This window comes from Oreochromis niloticus, unplaced genomic scaffold, assembly GCF_001858045.2.
Source record: "Oreochromis niloticus isolate F11D_XX unplaced genomic scaffold, O_niloticus_UMD_NMBU tig00007080_pilon, whole genome shotgun sequence".
NCBI lineage: Eukaryota > Metazoa > Chordata > Actinopteri > Cichliformes > Cichlidae > Oreochromis > Oreochromis niloticus.
This window is the reverse complement of record NW_020328347.1, coordinates 6,889-15,922: the sequence shown is the minus strand read 5'-3', so window position 1 is coordinate 15,922 and position 9,034 is coordinate 6,889. Positions and strand designations below refer to the sequence as shown.

At 40.0% G+C, this 9,034-nt stretch overlaps 1 non-coding gene across 1 annotated transcript; it reads left to right on the top strand.

The window, feature by feature from the left end:
• Window positions 1-4,888: 4,888 nt before the first annotated feature.
• trnat-cgu (transfer RNA threonine (anticodon CGU)) lies at window positions 4,889-4,960 on the top strand. Its single transcript has one exon. It is a non-coding gene; the product is annotated as a tRNA-Thr (tRNA).
• The last annotated feature ends 4,074 nt before the right edge of the window (window positions 4,961-9,034 follow it).

Here is a 9,034-nt window from a genome sequence, read left to right as displayed (position 1 = left end):
AACTTTCCTTTTCCCTGGGGCTTTGCATCAGTCGCCTCCTCCCAGCCTCATATTTCTGACAGTGTAATCAAACAGGTGCTTTGGTTTCATCTTCTCCACAACTGTATTTCCCCTCATGGTGGCTTCTTATCATAAGTAATGTGCCAAAACGTTATTACTTGCATGGGCTCACAGTGGGTAGTTGTGGCGGGAGTGTGTGAGCAGGGCAAACCCACGCTTAACCTCCACAGGGCAACAGAAGTTTTGACCTTTGATGTCCCTATATGGGCCCAGATGGACAAAATTATTCTGGATGGGTTTTCTAAAACCTGTAGTGGTCCAGTTCTTTAACCTGAGCCCCAAAGGGTTTTCTGAGCTTCCTGCTCGAAAATGAAATGCCCCAAATTAATTGAGTGCAATTACAAACTCTGTGTATACAATCGTGGTATCAAAAGAAAGCTAACACTTGTGAAATGTCATCAGAGGTGTAAATATTGCAGCAGATATTACTGTGTCAAAGTTACTGAGACTGGAACACAGAAAAAGTGAGTAGATTTTATTCCCGCCAAATTTTTTATTTATTTTTTAACATATAACCCTTTTAAAAACATGCTTCAGTTCACATTTCACAACAAACAAAGAAACAAACAACCTTTATTTGTCACATACACAATCATACAGGGTACAACATGTAGTGAAATGCTTGTGTCTGAGCTGCAGACCTTTAATTCCCGAAATTCAGTATAAACATCATCTGTGCAAAGTTTTATGTTTCTAAAGTGAAACCGTGAAAAATTACAGCACTGCCAACACATAAATATCCAGACGTTGAACAAAAAGGCCCAATTTTGCACACATTGAACACCATGTCAGTTGAATTTTTAGGTATTAAACAGCAGAAATTATTTAATTTTATTAACAGGCCTAAAAATACTTTTTGAGCCAATATTTTTTTCTTTTTTTACTTTTTTAAGTTGAACAACTAAACAACAAATATACATAATAATGCAGTTATAGAAAGGGCAGGAAAAATGTCACAGCTTGCAGTATCTTTTACAACTCATGTATACAAATACAAGTCGGTAAACAAAAAAGGAATACATTAGGAGAAAAAAAACAAAAAAAATGATTAAGAAAGAAAAAAGGGTGCTCGAGGTATAAATAACGTATAAATCAAGTGAAACATTTGACACAGCTCCTGTGTTTTACATGCTTTGGAATTTGTGCTGTTCTTTAGATTCTCTAGATAACTGTGGTGGTTTTTGTGGTCTTCTTTTGCGGCTCTTTCAGTGAATTTTAGTCAGAGCGCGGTGAAGCTTGGTGTTTGGAATCGGTGATAGCTCTGGAAGATAACCAGCCTTTCTTTATCCGGTTACATGAGGTCTGATGAATTTGTGGTTCAGTTTTGTTTGTTTAGTGGACTTGTGTGCATTTACGTAACTGCTCTTTTAATCATGGCTTGTTTTCGTTGTGTTTGGTGGTTGTAGAAATGGTTTATATGAGATTTTAGCGGAGATGTGCCCACAGAGTGAATGTAAAATGCAAATGATGCAGTAGAAACAGTCTACGTCATTTCCTGGATGCTGTACGAAAAGTAGCGGTAAGAAATCGAAGGCGTGACCGTTATGATTTTGAATATAATATCTGTGTGTGCGCTGAGTAAGTACTGAGTAAGTACTTTCAAGGCATAGAAATGACTCAAAATATTTATAACACTGTCTTTGCTCACTTATAGATCGTTAGACACACAGATAACATTGCATGTGCATGTGGTGTTTGAAGTACTTTCAAGTACAGATGAGATAACACCTTATCATATTATCATCGTCAGAAGTGAGCATATACGCACGCACTCTTATCTCTTCTATGTAAAGTTTTGAATATACCTATAATCCAGGTAACCTTTGATAACAGCGCACTAATACTATTAGCTTAATCTAAGATATGGGTGTCGGAATAGGTGTTCTCCCACTTATTGCGCTACCATGAAGTGAGGGGTACAAGTTAAACTGTCCAGGGTTAACATAGAAAGACAATCATCCACACTCACATTCACACCTGCGGTCAGTTTAGAATCCGAAAAACGATGTGGGCTTCATAGATAATTGGCAAACCTTCTGGAGGAAACCTGGTCTTGTTAGGAGAGACGGCATCCATCCCACTTTGGATGGAGCAGCTCTCATTTCTAGAAATATGGACCAATTTATTAAACCCCCAAAAATATGACTATCCAGAGTTGGGACCAGGAAGGAGAGTTGCAGTCTTACACGCCTCTCTGCAGCTTCTCTCCTCCTGCTACCCCCCCAAAAACCCATCTCCATTGAGACTGTGTCAGCTCCCAAACAGACAAAAAACAAACTTGGTGTTAAGACACCAATTTGGCAATTTGGGGGCACGGTCATTCTCTACACATGTTCAGATGCATCTATGCTTCTATGGAAACTGTTCTTATGGCGAGAGGTTCTGGTGCGAATGGACCGGAGCCTCCTGCCTGAGGGGAGCAGGTCAAACAGACTGTGTCCAGGGTGAGAAGGGTCAGCTGTGATCCGAGCTGCACGCCCCAGTGTCCTGGAGGTGTACAGGTCCTGCAGAGATGGGAGTTTGCAGCCAATCACCTTCTCAGCAGAGCGCACAACACGCTGAAGTCTCTGTTTGTCCCTGATAGTGGCTCCAGCGTACCACACGGTGATGGAGGAGGTGAGGATGGAGTCGATGATTGCAGTGTAGAACTGCATCATCATCCGTGTTGGCAGGTTGAATTTCTTCAGCTGCCTCAGGAAGTACATCCTCTGCTACGGCATCATGCCCTTGGACTCATTTTTACAACTTTTTAGTAGGAAAAAAGAGGAATTTTAATTAAAAAATGTTTGACATTTGTGAAAATGTAATTTTTCCTGTATTCATTTTTTTTTGTTATTGTTTTTTTTTTTTTACATTTGTTTTGGTTTTTATTGCCTTTTGAGTCAAAAGTCTCCAGATGCAGATGCTTGGTTTCCTGGTATTTCAAGACATTAATGCAATGGAGAGGGATTTAAAAAAGAAAGAAAGAAAAGAAACAGTGGAAAGTGAATCTCACATGAAGCGGAGGAGCTCAGAGTTCTCTCATTAGTCTAAATATCTTCGGAAGTGAGTGCAGATAGTAGTGGGAACATTTACTCAAGTACTTAAAATACATAAAGTCTGTGTTTCAGGTAGGTGTTTCCATGTTATACTAGATTCTGCTGTACTATGTTTTGGGTATAAATATTGTTTTTTCAGCTCACTGACACTTATTTTAAAGCTTTAGTTGTTTTTGTATTATAGCTCAATAAGGGCAATAACTATGTTACTAATTACAAAAAGTTGGCACACTGTACAATGTAAACAAACAGAATGTATATGTATATTATAGCACCAAATCACAGTAACAATCACCTCAAGCTGCTTTATGTTGTAAGGCAAAGACCCTACAGTAACAATAAAAAACAAACAAACCCAAAAACCCAACAATAATCATATGACGCTCTTTGAGCAAGCACTTGGTGATAGTGGAAAGGGAAAACTCCCCTTTAACAGGAAGAAACCAGGCTTGGAGGGTGAGGGTGGTGGTGCTATGATGATTGTAAGACGAGCATGACCTGTGCACAGTGCAAGAAATGTGTGTGTGGGTGTGTGCGTGCATGAGTATGCACACACTCATCCATGTGTACACTTGTGCAGACAAGAAACTTGACTGTTGGACAACAACTGTTCCATGTTCTGATTATTTGAGCGATGTCATTATTTTCTGTTTCACAAATATGTACACCCCCCCCCCCCCCCCAAAACAAACAAACAAACAAACAAACAAAAAGAACAAGTACATAAAGACTCACACAAAAAATAAAGCAGAAGAAAACCCTTCTTCAACTCTGCCGTGGCCGGTCCCAAGCCTGGATAAGGAAAGACGAAGGGTGAGTGAAAGGGATGTCTAGGGTCACAAAAATCAACATGACTCATTCTAAAGGGCACAGACGTGCACCCAAAATTAGAAAACAATTGGATGAAAGATTTTGAAGATTCACTAAATCTGTCATCACCAAAAACCAATAGGGTGTCAGTAATCTTGAAAAGATTTGAATGCAAACTTTCCAAGATACATTTATTCTACAATAAAAGTTTGGCCTGATGGCGGTGCTGGGGTTCTACAGTGTGGCCTGGTGGCCAAGTGGCAAGGTGTTAGTGTTGTAAACTGAAGATCTTGGATTCAATACCCATCTATACCTTTAATACAAGCTGACAAGGGAAACAAAAAGTCCCTTTCTGTACTAGACACTAGCTGTAAGAAACAACAGTCCGTCCAGGAGCAATGTTCTCCCGAAAGTCTGTTCTGGGCATCTTTTTCACTCATCAAAGTGACTTCTTCAGTTTCACCTGACTGCAGGTTTCCACAGCCTTATAAAGAGTACATCTGCATAATGTCAGAAATTATACACAAGCATAAAAATAACAGTCCACTCAAGTTTTACAAAACACCATTGCTTATTGAGTAATAGAGCGTTATATACTGTTTATGATTTAACACCACCATGATGGTTTGTGGAGCATTGTGGAGTGAAATGTCACTGCTAAAGCTTGGCTGAAACTGGGTGATAGTAATTCTAACAGAATAATGCCGGTGTTGACCAGATGCACTATAAATGTGGCAACACTTTACAAGCTTGCAACATTTTTTCATGCTTTCCTTGGAATGATGTTCGCATTTGGCAATCTTTCTCTGGGTTTTTGGAATATTGGAGAATGTTGCTTTTGAATGGACTGATTCTTATGCAGTGATTCTCTACTTTGAGCACTCAAACCAACTAAGATGACAAACATGTTCATCAATTCATTTAATTGAACAATTCAAGAGGAATATGATGTTACGGTATGGACAAAGCTCAGCCTGTGTGGCATAGTGGCCAAGTGGCAAGGCATTGGTCTCGTCTGCCAAAGCTCATGGGTTCAATCCCCATCTGTGCCTTTAGTACAGTGATTAAAAACCTGTTTGATTCTGTACTTGCTGATCACGTTGCTTTAAGTAGGGGAAACACTCTGCTCCCAATAACCAGAAACACTGAACAGAACTTTAGACATGACTCTGGTGCAACAACATCACTGTTGTTGGCGCTTTACTCAGTGTGAGTATCAGTTTCCTTTACTCACAGGTTAAATATTTAACAGAATATAACATACGTTGTGAAGAGTCAAAGTGGACGATCCAAACAGGATATCTGACAACAGGAGACATTCGCAAAAGCATATTTACACTGATAATTCATATTAATGTTAATAATGACAATTTAATGACCATAATGCTTCCATCAAACTGAAATCCACCATTAATAAATCCTCAATTGATTTTTTAGACACAACTACATTTAAGGGCCCAAATTTCCCAAATGACCACAAATTAGATGTTAAAGTCTTTTTCAAACCTACAGATACACATGCCTTACTGTTCAGAACAAGTTTTCACCCAAAACACACATTTGCAGGGATAATTAAATCCCAATTACTGAGATTTCACAGGATCTGCACTCAACAGAGTGATTTGGGGGAAGCTGTCAAGATTTTATTCTCAGCTCTCTCCACTAGGGGGTACTGTTGGTCCTTTTTAAGAAAATGTTTCAATTCATTCTTGCAGACCAAGCCAATTGATGTTTCTCCCCTCATCCCAGTGGTGATCACATATTCTCCCTCCACCTGCAAATTGGTCAGAGTTATCAAGAGCAACTTTCAAAGGTTCACTCAGGACACACATATGCTTCAGGATCACAAGGCAATTGCAGCCTTCAGGAGGAACAAAAACCTGGGTGATCTCCTTGTAAAGGCTAAAATCTCACCTCTCTCTGAGCCTAAGCGCAGAGATCAGGGCAATTTTTCCAGCACCACAAGTGGGTGGGCAGTTATTCCAATGGTAATGTTTTTCTATCACTGTGCAAAGGGACTCCAAGATCTAAAAACTGTGTATATTTGATCACTTGTAGGAACTGTGGAATCCAATATGTGGGAGAAACAGGAAATACACTTTTGGTTAGATTCACAGTTTTTGCCTTGTTGGGAGCTTTTAAGGACCAGCCTTGAATTTTACACATTTGATAAGTGAAGACTGGATGCTTAGTGACGAGAGCTGGGATAATCTGGACAGAATCTGCAGCCTGCATCTCCAAATCAGAAATGGCTTTAGATCTGACGCTAGCAGACAGGCATGCATGTCTCAGGGTGATTACACACTAACACATTGTGATTAATCACACACATTTGTATACATTTTATTCACAAGATTTAAAAAAAAAAAAAAAAAAAAAAAACACTATACAAAATGTGTTTTTGTGACAGGCCGCTAGTAACAAAATGCTTAAAGATTTAAAATTGGTTCTTTCCCAAGTTTTCTGTTATGTGCACACACATTCCTTGACTTAGGTGCTTTTTAATTCTCCAACAATGGTCAGTGCCAAGTGTTTACACAAACAAAAAACAAACAAACAAAAAACATTACTCAGAAAATGGTCAGGTACAAGAACTGGACTAAAAAGGAGTGGAAAAACCAGATAATGTCCAAAGAAATACTTCAGCGTGTGGCTCACGACTTTTGCACAGTACTGTAAATGTTATTAATAATGAAAGATGTCAAAATGTAGCTTTCTCATTTTTAAAAAATTCCCATACACATTATTCTTTTCTTCTAGTGAAGGTGCCTCCTCCTTCTGACCTTAGGGTAACTAATTTCTCAGACAGTGACATCACGGTGCGCTGGGAAGCTGCAGATGATGATGATGTTTCTTACCTCACTAAGTGGAGGCGACCTGAGACAGGTGGGGAAGAACTATTGGATTGTTGGAGTACATATTATGAAGTAAAAAATACAATGTCTCAATAAACTGTTGTCCTGTGTCTTAAGGAGCATCAGATATCACTGTCTGCACTCTATGGAGATGGAGCTCAGAGTGAAGCTGTGGCCGTATGCTACAGCACCTGTGAGTCACACATTTTCTGATCCTGAACATTTCTCAAACTCAGGAGGGGAGAGCCTGAAACCATTTACCTAAGTCACATTAGCAGCAGTCATATTCTGTCATATTGTGTCTCTATGTACAATATAGCATTACTAATACAATAACCTGTACGTCAATGAACTTCATTGTGTAATTGATGGCAGTTCTCAAAGTACTAGTCACTTAAAGGTTAAATTTCACATCTAAATTCTCATCTTTGAGTAACTAGAACTCTGAGCTATGAAATAAATGTAGTGAGGTTAAAGTATCAAATCAAAGTATCAAATTCTCTGTTATACTTTACATTTATTTTCTAAAAAAAACACTTTGCTCTGCTGCCAAAATAATTTCCTCCTATAAAGGAAGAAAGTGAGTGTTAAGTGTCGTTAGCTGTGGTACTTTATCTCTTCTATGATGTTGCTGCAGGCTCTGGTGGAGGCCCAACCAGCCTCACGCTTTCTGATGAGACTGCCGTCAGCATGGTGATCAGTTGGGTACCTCCCAATGCTCATGTCCTCCAGTATCACGTGTCCTACACAGCATTGACTGGAGCTGATAGCCAGGATCACACTGTGAGTGGGTCGTAGTCATCACATCTTCACCTCTTCTGGGCTTCAGCCGGCTGTCATGTGTCAGAATTCCAGAAATTCCACAAGTCCCAAAACTTTAAATGAGTTCTGACTGTGTTGGGATGATAGTGTTGTTTGTTGTCTGCAGGTGCTGGTCCCTGGTGGAGAGAAGCAGGTGATGCTGGAGTCACTGCAGCCAGATGCACGTTACAGCATCTTGGTCACCGCTGAGTACCACAACAGAGAAGGAGGCAGCGGTTCAGCTCAGGGCAAAACTGGTGAGTCAAACAAGGGAAAGATGCCAAGACAGCTCAAGTGCAACTTCCAGTTAAGACCGACAGGCTTACATGCAAAAAGTGCAAATGTCCCATTACTTTACCCTTACAGGAGGATATGCATACTTGAAGGTTTCCACATATAGAAACATCAAGGTTTGTGGGCAGTATTGTTTCTACAGCACTACACGTACAGTCATTTTGGTCCAGAGACACAGATTCCTTTCTCTCAGACCACTCCAGTATCTGTGTGTCATGGAGACCAGTATCTGCCGTTGATGGATATCCTATTGTAATCCAGGATGTAAAAGGTATTCTGTAATCACGTCTACAGTGATGTGAAAAGGTGTTTGCCCCCTTCCTGGTTTCCTAGTGTTTTGCATATTTATCACACTTACATGTTTCAGATCATCAAACACATTTTAATATTAGACACAGATAAGACAAGTTAATACAAAATGCAGTGTTTAAATGATGATTTCATAGATTAGGGAGAAAGATTATCCAACCCCCTGGTCCTGTGTAAAAACAAATTGCCCCTCTTGTTAAATGACGAGTTAACTGTGATTAACCAATTTTGGAAACCTCAGTTCAGTGTTACTAGACACACTCAGGCCTGATTAATTGCAGACTTGTGAATCAAGAAATCAGTTAAATAGAACCTGTCTGACAAAGTGAAACAGGCTAAAAGACCTCAAAAAGCAACACATCGTGTCACCAGCCATCCTCCTGGTCCTCAGTGTTAATGCCCACTTAACTGGGTCCTTCAGTGGAAAGGCTCAAGCAGAGGAAGCCTAATATAACAAGATGAGACTGACAAATATTCTATTTGAATGTTTAAAAAGAAAAATATCACAGTATTTATGCTTTCACTGAGCATATACCTGCATCAATGATGAACTCTCAAGGCTGAAAAGTCCTGGCCTCGGTCAGCCACCGTCCACTCACACACACACGGCTCACATCACCAATCCCTGACTGCTTGATCATAACAGCAATTGGGCTGCTGGGAACATGACGGCCGTTCTTCTCGATGTTAACAAGGTGCTCACCAATCTCCTTGGGAACAAAGGAGATTCCTAAGACAGACAAAACAGATACTGGCTGACTCACACACCTGAGCCCATCATCTAATCACGTCTTCCCTGTTAAAGATGTTGCCGGGACCGCAGGAGAGGGTGGTGTGTGTGCTACAGGAGCAGTGTGAAAGCCAATA